General features: G+C 47.3%; 1 protein-coding gene across 1 annotated transcript in view; it reads left to right on the forward strand.

The window, feature by feature from the left end:
• LOC119436944 (splicing factor 1-like) overlaps positions 1 to 13,081 on the forward strand; it is a 66,942-nt gene that overhangs the window by 977 nt on the left and 52,884 nt on the right. The gene's annotated exons all lie outside the window — the stretch shown is intronic.

Consider the following 13,081-nt stretch of genomic DNA (forward strand, 5'->3'; position numbering starts at 1 on the left):
CTGCCCTGTTGGATATGCATACGTGTAGCTACTGTTAGCTTGTGTCATGGATATAATCCGGCATTTAAAATCTTCGGCTCACCTTAGCCAACGCTGCAATTGCAGTATCCGTGGCTCTTTCTGCGATGTTCAAGTTTCCTTTCTAACGTTAGAATGAAATGATTGCTCATTGCCGTTTAGACCGTTTAGGCTATTTGATAGCTGAGCAGTAGTTGCCACTCACGAGATCGGATTTGACAGTTTTCCGTGCACGTTTGTGCATATTGCTTGTGCATATTGGCTGGATAATTATGCAGTGCGACAATTCACATTGCTGAGCCAAAAAATTGGAGGACGCTTAAGCTTCGCCTTAACGCGATAGCGTTATCGGGTCCCGTTCGCATGGCATTTTTCTTCGCAAGTGGGCTTCATTGCAACTTCGCAAGTGGGCTTCACTGCAACATACAACGTGGGAACGCCAGCTTACAGAGACCAAGCTTACACCGATTCTCTTAACTTTTAAGCACAAATGCATTGCTGGGAAGACATTTTTCCAGGGGCAATATAAGCCGTCTTATATCAAAATGTGAAGGCTCTCGGACCCTTTTTTTTATTATTTTATTAATTGTTGCCTCGAGGCGCGCACGTGTCCAGAACGTTTGCATTAGGGTCATTCCACGCCAAACGTCCCAAACATTGCGCTCGACCCTCTCCGATTCTATTCTGAAAAATTGTGGACGCTCATTTTAATGCACTATTTACCCTCGTAAAGTATTTTTGGAAGAAAAATTTTTACGGTCTCTTACAGTGATTTGAGTGTTGCCGTAGGGGGTCAAACCTAGGTTGCCAAAAAATGCTCTGAAAGATACAATACTGCACGGAACGCCATAAATATCTGCTATTTGCTAGAAAAGGAATGGCGCTTTCTTATTCTCTCCCATTGGCGGCCACTACTATGTCTCACGAAGTGCTTTGTGGTGAAGAAATACGGCAATTCTGCCTCCATTTTGATTATTTTTTAAACATTCTACAAAGTTTACAGGCACAATACAACTATATCACATGGCTGGATAGTTGTCAGTAAGCGTGTCTAAAAAGTATTGAAGTCGATGACCGAGTAATTTCGAAGTGAAAGGGGCGCAAACATAGGAAAATGTGGGAAATGCCCTATGTTTAGGCACATGTAGATTGGTGATGCGGTTCAAGTAAAAATGCACGCTTGCGCTCGTTTGGAAGAGTAAACAAAGGAGATTTGTTGGTGAAAGTTTAATCGGAGTGATTTTTGGTTTAAGCGAGAAAAAAAAAAAAATTACGTTGAGCGTTCACCGCGTGCCTGGGCGCCGGCCCGTAAGTCCGCTTCACTGCGTCGCCACACTTCCTTGGGGCAACGGAAATATGCGGCAACCACGCGGGTGGCAAAATCGTATGCTGCCGTGTGTTTTCACGTTGCTGAAAATTTGCAAACAGTGTAGGATGGCTGGCAGGAGGTTTCGGAAGGGCACCAAAGGCTGCCGGTTAGTAGTCGGAGCTGAGCACTATTTCACTGCCACGTCACTACATGCGCACATACAGCTGCAGCGGAAAAAGGTTAGCACAAGTGACCGATTACCCGATCAGATAAATTGCGGCACGCTACACTGTTGTTCCCTAGCACGCCGAAAAGGAGAGTGGCATGCCAGGCACCCCACCCCGTCTTTGAAGCGTGAATCATGTGGCACTTTAGATACAAGTGTGCACGGGAACAAGCGCCGCGTACCGCAATTTACCTGGTCTGGTCATCGGCCACTTGTGCTAATCTTTTTCCGCTGCGGCTGTACCACACAGCCGCATTTCGATGGGGGCGAAATGCGAAATACCCGTGTACTTAGATTTAGGTGCACGTTAAAGAACCCCAAGTGGTCGAAATTTTCCGGAGTCCCCCACTACGGCTTGCCTCATAATCAGATCGTGGTTTTGGCACGTAAAACACCATAATTAAATTTTTTTGTACGACACACGCAGAACTTGGGCTGTGTGCCCGGTTTTCGATCTTTGCGGAGGTTGCAGTTACTTCCGTTGCCGACTTATAGTCTTTGCCACTTGAAATGCCTGTGTTGCTGAGTAAGGAGGTGAGTGAGCCCGGCATTAACAGTGGTCAAGTGATGATGGCACGGAATGGCGAAACGTGCGCGTACCTTTGAGGGGGAGATTGTAGACTCAAACCTTGCTAAGAGCTCAACTTTCTTCAACCCTTCTATCTGGCACCCAGAGCGCAAATATACGTTTGATATCTTTTTTTTTCTGACCATGTAAAAAGCTCATGGGGTGCAAGGATATGTCCCTCGTAGGGTCTCTGAAGGCTTGCCCTGGCTGCCAGCCGCTTCACGGTGTTGCATGCCAACGCCATCGCAAGCGCTCGTACCATGAGAGGTTGCGAAAAATTTCCACTCTGCAGCTAAACTAGTCTTTTTCATGGTTGCACAAGGTTACAAAATTTTTCTTGTTTTTGTACTGCGACAATGCACCGTTGTAAAAGTAGTGAACGTTTTTGACATCAGGAAGTTCATGTTTTAGGACCTTGAGTACTTCATCTTGAAACGTAGCCACTGCAGCTGGGCCGTAATTTTGTAGCGATGCCTTTAAAGTAATAATGCCTTTTCGCACTTATCGCGCTTTGTCAGTGGTTGGAGCGACGGTCCGCTCGCGTTATCAACGGCATCAGCCGGCCGTGAGCGGTGGATAATATGGCTAGTATATAATAAAGCATAACGCATCGCTACAAAATACCGGCCCAGTTATTTTGCAGCGATGGTATGCGACGAAGGGATGCAATGTGGCTTGTGTATTTACCGAGTGGTATGACCGGGGAGCTTCTTGCACAAGGAAACTATAATTCTCTGCGAAGTCCAATTGAAGAATCGACTTGTCGCCCTTTAGGTTCGTTTTGAGCTATCTTAAATATTTTGCTTGTTGCTTGCTCACGAAGTGGCGCAACTTTACCTCTTGTAGCATGTCTAAACACTTCTCAGAAAATTAGGCTGGACTTAAGATAATTGTTTCGAGTCTGCAGCGGACACCACTTATCCATTGCTGAACATGGAAGTAGCCACCCTTATCTTTATCTAGGGATGGTGCGTTCTCCAGCATGCTCTTGAGGGTGTCGATGCTTGGGCACACAAGACAGCAGTTGCGCATGCAGTTTTCATTTTCTGTCTGGGTTGATGACAATTCTTCTGTTGCTTGCGTGAAGCCTGCGGCATTGAGCATCAGATTGAAGTTCTGGTGCGCCATGCACACACTGTGTGGGTGCCACTTCCTCAGGCCAAAACTCAGTGTGGTGGACGCAAACATGCGAATGAAGAGAATCCGCATTTGAGATTGCAACTTTTTTTTTCCATTCCTCGTAAAGTTTTCGTGAATTGAGCAAAATCAGTCGCTTTTGTTGACCGCGGATGACGTCTTTTCTTCCCGGTAGACAGTATGAAACCGAATCGTCTTCATGAAACTTTTTGACTGAATGAGTGACTTCGCCGATGGAGCGCCCTGTTTTTCTTGACGTCGTGCCAAGAACGGCGCCCTTTGCTCTGATACGAATCGCTTCGCGTGCCTCTCCCTCTGAAGTAATTCTTAACCATGAAGTGGGGGCTAGTGTCAAAATCTGTATTATTCGGAGTCGTCCTTTTTCATTCGCATATTTTTCCTTCAGCTGTTTCATTAGAGTTATGTAGTCACCAATTGAAAACTTAGAAAACTCGTCGCTGTGGTGTTCAGCAGACTTTGATGGCTGTTGAAGGCCCAGGTATAAATAGACAGCCTTTTCGGTGCTTCTCTGGAGCCGTTTGACTTTCTTCTTTGCGTAGGTCTGTCGAGCCTTTCTTCCACGCTTTCATTTTAAAGGACCTCACCCCCATGGCAGCCAGCGTCTCATTTACGTCCTCAGTCGCAACTTCCGGCTCACTCGGATCAAAGTCAGAGCTCCACTTTCCTGGAGAGCACCTTCAGAGCTTGTAGTTTTCGGCGTAGCGTAGCACATGTGCTTGCACGTCACGCACCTCTCCCCAGGAATGAGTCCCAGCGTAGGTTGGAGGTCAGCCAAAGTTATGGTAATAATGCATGTACTACGCACATCTTTTACGTGCACGAAGAACGGGTTAGAGCACCACTTCGACGCCATGTGAATGAATGAATGAAGGAATGAATGAATGAAACTTTATTTGAAACGGCTCTTCGTCCGTGCCGTCCACGCCATGCGAGTTGTGTGCCGTTTCACGAACATGGTATAGTGATGGGAGCACACGGTAGAGATGTCTTGCGTACGTTTGCACCGCATTCTCAAGAGACAACGATCTATTTCACTGAGATCTTGCACATCTGCTGTTGCTTTGACTGCGTTGTCTTGTGGCAGTCCGTGGGGCCAAGTGAACACGCAGGTAGTTGACTTCCTGAAATGCAGGAAATGGGACATAAACGTGCTTAGAAACATCCTACTGCCGTGTTCTTAAATAAATATGTAGTACTGTTCCATTAAAGTTACTCTTGCTCCAGAAATACTGCTTGCGCAGTTGGTTTGGCGCACATGATTTTCACGAGAAATTGTAATGAACAGCTTCATAAATTGAAAAAAAAAAAAAAAAGATCGTTAATCACTTCTTTCGATCTTATCATCACGTATGTATCTACATCAGAAACATGAGGACAAGCGTAATCTTCATATTTCTTGACAGTTCTAAATCGTCAAAAAAAAAAAAAAGCACATCCCGTGAAGACGAGGACCTGAGACATAACTTACTAGTTTGTTCGTAAACCAACAAATAAAAGCGCTTTAAAATTATCGTTGCTTACCTTCTGAGGTAGAAGCTTCCTCGTCGTCTTGCCTCCGTTCCAAGCTAGAACCTTCTTAAACTACTACTAAGTGGTTCGTTATGCGGAATGAAAGGTTGGCTGCTATTTTCTGCAGCCCCGCAGCGCTTTAAAGGTACGCAGTCAAAAGAGTAAACCCCACGCGCTTTTTCGCCATCCACGCTGCATGCGATGTGCGGTCAGCTTAGTAATCGTAAGGCTGCATCGTCCTTTTAGATGTTTATCGCTTTCACGTTCCGTTGTACGGGCTCTCCGTGTAAAATATGACACGATAGCAGTATACTCACAGTTCGCAATGTTTATCTTACGTGCTGCCAAGGGATGCAGCCGAAAGACGAACCGCGGGTGCCGCGCGCTTGCTCGGCGACGCGATCACCGTTGCGAAGTTACCTCTGCCGAAGAGCTCAGCGCAAGAATGCGAAGCACCAATCGGCTCCGAGGCACGAACGGCGCGAGACGCGTTTAAGCGAGCTGCCCATAAAAGAGAACTATAAGTGTCTGTTATGTACTTTTATCATATAATAATATTTTTCTAAACGAACCATCTCTGCTTTTCTCTGACGCTTCGTCGGCGACACTGCGGAAAGCCGAAGAGTGCGTGTCGAAACGTGAAAACACGCAGTAGCATACGATCTTGCCACCCGCGTGGTCGCCGCATATTTCAGTTGCCCCGAGGAAGTGTGGCGGCGCAGTGAAGCGGCCTTACGGGCCGGCGCCCAGGCACGCGGCAAACGCTCAACGTAATTTTTTTTTTTTTTGTCTCTTAAAACAAAAATCACTACAACAAACTTTCACAAATAAATCTCATTTGTTTACTCTTCCAAACGAACGCAAGCGTGCATTTTTACTTGAACCGCATCACCGATCTACATGTGCCTGCTGAGGACGCGAGCGCCATCTGGATGTTGTTTTAGCAACCCGGGCGCGCGGCTGTTATATGGTAGAAATGCTGGAAAAGGGGTTGGTGTGTGAGTTTTCTCGTAACAGAATTATGCTTTCTCGTGCATTCAAATTACAATCCGACGCTATCATGTCTTCAGGTTGTGGTTAAGTCGGACGGATATTACTCTGAGAAATTCAATTTTGTACACTAACTCCTTGCGCCACGCGAAGGGACGGTCGGGATGGTTTTCTTGGCAGGACAACGCCCCCGACGCCGGATTTTCTGCGACACGGGGCCCTTGACGCTGTCGCGTTGAAAACTCGGCCGATGTGATTACTCGGCGAACCTGCGTGTCAGCTCTCGCCACGTGCGCTTGCAGCGGGAACGCGGGAAGGTTAATCTCGTCGATTTTAATCAATGGTCACCAGATACCAAGGTAGCTGAATATAAATGCCTCGGCACATGTGTCTACAATCGGGCATTAGATATCTGTCGCGAAAGGCCATGCAAGCCAAAGCAAAATGAATATTAGAGCATTACAGGGCTGCATTTGGTACAGGGTAATGCACAATGTAAGTGGTACAGTATAATACTTGGGTTTATGCTTCGTGTCAATTGGCATTATGTGCCCAGGAGAGAGCCCTGAATGAAGTCATGCGAGAAGGCGTGGGCTGGGGGCCTGTGAAGTGTGGGGATCACAAAATCAAATATTTGAAGTAAGGCCCCAGGAATATGAAAGAAAGCTGCAGCGGGAAAGAAAAGCGTATTTAGGTATTTGTATAAGAGTCATTTACATGCTGTGGAGGAAGAGAACTAAAACAGCATTCTGGGAATTTTGTGGAAAATTTAGAACAAAATAATGTTAAACATCAGATTAAGGAAGACAAGTAAATTTGGTCGATAAAAGCGATTGAAGAAAAGCCAGAAGGGAAACAAGCTGATGTCTAGCACATTCGGCTGGCAGCAAGAATTGCAGAAGTGCTGGCATGAACTTGTCGGAAAATTTCGAGCCTTGCATTAAAGAAGTGGCTGCCGTGATGCATTAGGCAAGTTTTCATGACTTGGGAGATTTACTGGCCATTTGTCACTTAGCTAACCGGAGGCAATCTCTTGAGAAATCCTGCGAAGTAATTCCCACAGCTGCAAGCTTACTGGCCTCTGCTGGTTTGTTGATTCAAATATCTGCAAGGAGCTGTACCTAAGCAGGATTCATTGCATTTACTGACCAAGGCATTAAAAAGTTTCACAAATTCATTTTAACATAATGACATTGAATGTTACAGTGAATGCAACAGATTGCCAACAAAACCATTGTCAATGTGGCAAAGATTAAATAACGCAGGACTTTACATGAATGGCACTCACTGTATGTTGATGGGTGTTGTTCATGCTAGTCATGAGTATCGTTTCCATTGTGCACAAGTAATTATTTAGGTTTAATTAGCGAACTTTTATTAACTTAATCGATAAGGTGTAAATCCAAAGGTTGTAGGTGATGTCGAAAAATGCCTGATAACAGCGTTTAAAGCAATCTAGGTATGGGACAGTCCTATTTTCTGACGAAAAGGAATCGCGTGCCAGGGTTTACAGCGGTCTGAAAAGTAAACCTTGTCAAATGCGGGCATAGCTTATCGCGCTGGGAATGAGCAGTTGCACCGTTTTCACAACGAATCGGCAGCTTTCGGCGTACATTCAAATGTACAAATGTAATTCAAATTTCGGCGTCCTTATCAAATGTAAAACCCTGGTTTGGACGTGTGTAAGATAACATACTAGATGAGATCTATGTATGAAAGCGAGCGCGCATATCGTATTGTCACTTGGCATTCTTAAAATTTCGCGGGCTCTCGTTTTTCAGCGGAAAAAAGGACCACAATCAACCTAAGTTGCTGTAAGCACTGTTATTAGTCATTTCACGACATGCGTATTTACTCGATTCTAACGCGCCCTCGACTGTAACGCGCACCCGTTTTCCCCGACCATTTGAGAGAGAGAGAGAGAGAGAAAGAGAGAGAGAGAGAGAGAGAGAAATCCTTGACAGTACCGCGCACCTCATGCTTTCATACAGAAATACAACTTTCTCTCATTTGGAAAAATAAAAGATTTACTCCCAGTGCACTAAAGTTGCGATGAATAAAGAAAGTCGCAGTTTCGCCCGAAAGTCGAAGCATCGATTGCGATAGCAAATTAGTAGACAGCCATACGAAGTAAGGATAGTAGTTTTATCGGCCGTGTAAACTTTTAAACATTCGCTTGCTAACTAAATTAACAAGCATGGTGTGACGCGCGCACGAGCAAACATGAACACATCTCGCTCGATGAGCACGGAAACTAGGCTATCAAGCGCGGCGAGAGAATTGATCTTTGCGCTAGCACGTCTATAAAGGTGGATTCACACGACTGGACGGAGGAGGAATTTTTGCAGCGGATGGCGTATCACGTGACGCGCACGTCATCAAAACGTGCCGCCCTCGCCTAGTCCGGGCTCCTCCGCTCGCTGTCCGGATTGAAAATGCTCGCCGGTATTTCCATCCGTCCGTTTGGCGGTCGTCTGACCTCAATTTAGCGTAGTCAGCGTCAAATCTGATAACATCGGACGCATTGGCGTGGCTTGGAGCCACGTGTGATTTCGTTGTGCAGCAGTGACCGCGTGTCTTTTGTTGTGATGCAGCGGGAAAGGCGAGTCGTGGTTGCGCGCGCACTTCTTTTTACTCAAACCGCGCAGCCTCCGTGACTTCAACATGAGTGAGGTGCACAAAAAAAAAAAAAAAAAAACGCTAAGTGACGAGGCAACCGTCACTCTTTTGGTTCTTGTTGAGGGATTCATAGCGCTATGGCATATAGGGCACGCCGAGTATGCAAACGCGCAGCTGCTAATAAACGTTGGAGTCGAGAGTAAGCACGCGGATTCCGCAAAAGGCGGTCCGGCTGTGCGAATGCGACCTAACTCGGCTGCGCCGGATTCAAGTGCTGACGTCACTGTTTGTCCGCGGAGCAGGCGGGATTTTGCCCTCGCGTGTGTATCCACCTTAAGCGGCGAAAACACGGCGCGCGGCGGACTCTCTCCCCGTCGCAGATCGCTTTCAAGATAAGGCCAAGGCGATCGTACCGCCGAAGTGGATCGTCGCTGAATACGTCCTTTCAGTCCGCTGAAACATTTCCGCGTTGCTTTGCTGGCGAAACTCCTCTCGTTCTGTTTGCGCCAGTCCCGCACGCAAGTTTCACCGAACGCCCCTGATGCGGCCCGATTTCCGCCCGTTTCCGCACACATTATCACTTTCTTTTTACCAATGCCTCCTTTAGAAGATGCCTGCCGCGTGAGCCGAGAAGCTGGGGCGGAATCGGAAAGCGAACGGTTCGCTTCGCCGCTTGCGTCACTAGTGCTCCCTCGTCACACAGATGGCGCTAAGCCCTATGAACCGCGGATGAACCGCCATGTGTTGAACGTATGGGATTCTGTGGAATCTTCGCTACCAGGATTTACCTTGGCGCTGGCGTCAGTCCAAGTCGGTCCAGGCCACGCTGCGGACCGTTCCTAGTAGACAGTTTTAGTTTAACGTTAGCGCAATAGCGGGGTTAAGGGAAATAGCGTTACCGTTCCGCAAACGAATTTTGCAGAAAGAGAGTTTTAGTATAGCGTAATAGCGTAGTTTACGTGCGGGACGCTATTCCATTGCGCTTTGAATTTCGCATACATAAGGCACGTAATTTCTATCTGTGTGTGCGTCCGGAAAGTGCGATAGGCAGCTCAATGGAAGCCAGGAGCGCGTTGTATTTTTACTTCCCATGTCCACCGATCTGCAGCGAAACAGACAAGCAGTACGAGCTGTCTACCGTAGCCTCCGAAATCCCATCTCAGAGGCCATATGTCGTCGTCGCGCCTATCTCCCAACTTTCCCGATAGGTGGCGCTCACATCTCGGAGAAAATTTCTCTCGTTAGGCTTAGGCGCGTTCGAAACGAGAAGCGATCTCGAAAATGTCACAAGCCTAACAAGGTTATCCATAGTACTCTGTCGTCGAAGCGGCCTGAGACTGAGGGAAAGCCGTTTACACAGTCATTTGCTACAAACGAAGTGAATTCTACAAAAACAACGCCAAATTCAGTTCGAAGCGGGCGACCGGGACCGCCGCCATGTTTTACGTGAACTACTACTAGTACCTTCGGCTGACGGCACTCATGCGGTTTTCAGTGCACTCGCGCGGTGTCGCACGTTCCTCTGGGCGCCATGGTTGTAGTGGCGCACGTTCGGCTGGGGCGAACACGACACGAGTGCGCGCCACCGTGTCTCCGTGTGGAGCGCGGTGCGATCCAGTTGAGCAGCGCGGGGCAGCAGACGACGAAAAGCGGGCCGTTCAATTCAGGCGCCATTTTGTAGCAGGCGATGACGATGGAAGCTCTGGCTGTGTTCCAATTCTTTCCATCATCGTAGACAGTCTACTTTGACGTCTACGAAGACAGCCAAGACAGCTTCGAGGCCAAGTAATGGAACGCGTTTCGAGCCGTCTGGAAGACGCTTCTGCGACGTGACGCCAGCCTCGCGGCGACAAAAAGAAAGTTGAGAAAAGCACACATTATTTCTATATTTTAAGTATTTTCGCCTGCGAACCTATGAAAAACATGTGACTTACATTTAGGCTATGGAAAAGCGTGTCTACGTTTTTGTGTGTGCAGACAACCTTCCCGTCGAGTTTCTACATAAGTTTCTCACTACATTACCTAGAGGGAAAACTGGCGCTGCTGCGCTGTGGTATCCATGGGAATGCCGGTATGTTGTGACTTCGAATTGGCATCGTTCTTGGAGAGCCAGAACGCCTTGAAGACGCGCCTGGCTAGCACCGTTCCGTCTGTCACAAAGATGCATTTCCTGCTAAAACAGCACGTAAAACTGCTTTAGCTTTATTATTACACAAAAACATGTTTTGTTTAATTTTGAGGGCTTACTATTGGATGCACAATTATATGCAACGTAAAAAGTATCAGCTGGCCGCTAAAGTTGGAGGGCAGACGACAAGATTATCGCTCGCTTTGGAACAACTTGTCGTCTGTTCTTGCTTTTGTTCGCTTCATTCGGCATTATAGGTGAGTAAACTTTATTGAGAGATGTAATATGGGTGAATAAACGCCTTTTATGTAGATTTTACTTTAAGAACGCACTATTTGTGTAGCCATATCCACGTTTTAGACGAAGACTCATTTAACACCAGCCAACACAAGCCTCGCAGACAAATATCCCGTTATTCCCATGAGGACACGGCGCCCTTTAAGAAACTCGCATAGATGGTGGCGTCAGTTTACTCCCTAGGTGTTATAGTGAGAAACTCTATGAGTTTCTACCACGGTGTAAGAAGATAGGTGTTCCGACGGCGCGCCCCCGCTGGGGCGAGAGAGCGGCCACTTCGTGTGACCGGAAGTGAGCGCCGCCGCTAGGGGCAGCACGTGTTCAGGAGGCCTTGGAGAAGCGGCACAACAGTGGATAATTTACGACCTCCGTCAGCATTTAAACACCCATGCCCAAAAATATGCAATTTTTCGTTATTTAGACGCCAAATCCTGAGCAGGTAGAAGGTTTCATGCCACTTACAGTCAAAATACCGTCATTCGAACACGAGAGAGACGCGTCGTCTGCTCGAGCAGACGGCGCGCTGCGCTTACCGCTGCTCGCCGCGTCGGAGTCAATCGGAATGTCGGCAGAAATATAGAGACGTTCCTCCAACCAAGTAGAGTCGTTTTAAGCAGGCGAACGACATATATTCATCGAAATAAAGCACTTCTGCCGCGCGTGCCCATAAAAGCGCCAGCAAAGCGAGCGAAAAAGTGGCCCCCAGAACAGGTGGTGCCCCTTGCGGCAGCGGCGTGCGTAGAGTCGCGCCTCGCGCCGCCGTCGGATCACCTTCCTTTTTACACCGTGGTTTCTACGTCCTGCTCAGTCGCCATCTTGTTTGGACAGGAAAGTAGCCTGCATCGTTCTTGACTTCGATGCTGTCTACTTTGACATCTTCGTGAGAATTGGAACGAGACTTAAGATGGCCGCCGTCCGGTTAGCTGTCTATTTAGCCGTCTAAGGGAACACACCCTGTGTCTCTGCGTGACTAGCACGAAACAACTTTTGATACTAGAATCCAGTAGGTAATCGGTCAGCGAAGACAATGCAGTCGATCATCGCTGCTAACCAGGAGCGCTGACGAGAGCAGCCGTCGAAGGTGAACAATTTCATAACCGATCTAGCGGCGTCATACGATGATCACTTTCTGCCTTTGATGCTGTAACTCTCGTTTCTGTCGTTTCTTTCCAGTTTCGAAAACACTTCATATTTCAAGCATTTGTCATTAATAAAATGCTTGACCTTGTTCACGTCTGCAAATCACGGCGAGACCAAGTGATAAGTGGCCTATGTAATAGAGCGTCGTCTGCTGAACTTCGAATTCGGCATTTATCTCGCAGAGGGCGCTACAGTCGCAAACTCCCGTTTGGCGGCCAGCACGTTCCTCTGGCAGGAGCGAAAGAAACAAAGGAGGCATTGGCGAAACGTGAAACTCGGGCGGTGTTTGGCGTAATTTCCGCTGCACTGCCACGGTGCCAGGGTGGCTCAGCCGAAGGTACCAGTAAAGTCTTGAAAGGACGCGCGCCGTACGTCCGGTGACCCTGGTTTGGACGTGTGTATAATACCCCTGTCCAACGCTTTCTAGAGGAGGCGTTGCCCTGTCACACGGGCACTCGAAAGTCTTTTGATCAAAAAGACTTCTCCCGAAAAAGAGTTTCGCCCGCAGACACACGACAGGGAGCGATCTCTTTTTCAGAAGCGGTCTTTTCTGGAAGAGGAGTTCGCCGATCTCCTTTACGGCCGAAAAGGAGTAACCTCGAAACCAGTGGGCACCAGCAATTATCATATATTAAAGAAAATAAGCGAATGCGTAATTTTCGGTCGTCTGGGCTCATCATAAAAAATAATTTTATGTCTCGCAGAAGGTGTAGTAAACCCAGTAATGCTCATTTTCCTCTGTAGTCTCGTAAGCAGGTCGAACGGGCTGGGGATGTCACGTGATGACGCTCTTTAAACTCCTACAGTAAATCTTTATATTAACGTTTCTCATGATAAATTTATTTGAAAAACGTGTAAACAATAAGTTTTCACTTTATATTTCGAGATACATAAGTTTTTTTTTTTTTTTTTTTGGCCGATATTGTTTCGACGCTAGCGCCACGCTTTCGGTAGCGTGTCCAGAAGGAAACACTAAAAGGAGATCGGCGCCGTGTGTCTGCTGCGCAACACCTCTTCATTCAAAAGTCTTTCAACTTCGTAAAAGACCGCTTGCGTAAAAGAGTTTTTGCGTGCTAGTCTGACAGAGGTATTATAACATACTAGATGAGGTTTATGTAT

The sequence above is a fragment of the Dermacentor silvarum genome, chromosome 1 (genome assembly GCF_013339745.2).
Source record: "Dermacentor silvarum isolate Dsil-2018 chromosome 1, BIME_Dsil_1.4, whole genome shotgun sequence".
Lineage (NCBI taxonomy): Eukaryota > Metazoa > Arthropoda > Arachnida > Ixodida > Ixodidae > Dermacentor > Dermacentor silvarum.